This window comes from Barbatula barbatula (assembly GCF_947034865.1).
Source record: "Barbatula barbatula genome assembly, chromosome: 14".
Taxonomy (NCBI): domain Eukaryota; kingdom Metazoa; phylum Chordata; class Actinopteri; order Cypriniformes; family Nemacheilidae; genus Barbatula; species Barbatula barbatula.
In genome coordinates this window covers 244672-245902 of record NC_136777.1, presented here as the reverse complement: position 1 = coordinate 245902, position 1231 = coordinate 244672, and positions in this window count along the sequence as shown.

Below are 1231 nucleotides of genomic sequence, written 5' to 3'. Positions count from 1 at the left end.
TTTCTCTGTTCATCTGCATCAGTAAAGCTTATTCAACATCATTATTCATTAATATTCACGATGAGAGCTCATTAGTACAACGATTGACTTGTAAATGAAGTTTTAATCTTAAATAAAAGAGGAGTCTGATCATGCTGTGCTGTCAATCATTTTTTAAAGATCTGTTATTCATCCAGGCTAAGACGCTTTAACAATTCTGAGACGAAGATGAAACTCTATTGAGAAAGACAATTTATTTTATTTATGTGAAACCCAATTAAGTCGTAATTTCTGTTTTAAAGCTTTAACAAAGCGAAATGGAAGCCTCCCCCTATTCTCTCCAGAAGCTGTTTAAATAGTCTCCTGTGTACAATAAAAGCTCAGAGATCTCACAATGAACTAAAATATCTCACAACATATCTTCCAGGAGAGAAAATCATCAAGTATTTATCAGAAAAACTAATAAAAAGAGCAAATGAGTGTTAAAACAATGATGAAGTTCATCTCAGTTCACACAACACCAGAGAAACTTTACATTGTTATAATAATCCAGATGTTACTCTGAGCGTCTGGAGGACATGTCAAGATTTTACAAGCCTCTATGAAATTTTCATTATATATGACTTTACACAGACACACAGGACACACGCACACACGCACGCACGCACACACGCACACACACGCACACACACACACAGAGACGCACCACACGCACACATGCACGCACGCACGCACACAGACACACACACGCACACAGAGACGCACACACGCACACACACGCACACACACACCACAGAGACGCACACACGCACACATGCACGGACACAGACACACACACGCACGCACGCACGCACACAGACACACACGCACGCACACAGACACAAGCACGCACGCACACAGACACACGCACGCACACAGACACACACACGCACGCACACAGACACACGCACGCACGCACAAAGACACAAGCACGCACACAGACACACACACACACGCACGCACGCACGCACGCACACAGACACACACACACGTACGCACAAAGACACCACGCACGCACGCACACAGACACACGCACGCACGCACGCACACAGACACACACACGCACGCACATAGACACACGCACGCACACAGACACACGCACGCACACCAGACACACTCACACACACGCACGCACGCACACAGACACACACACACCGCACGCACACAGACACACGCACGCACACAGACACACACACGCACGCACGCATGCACA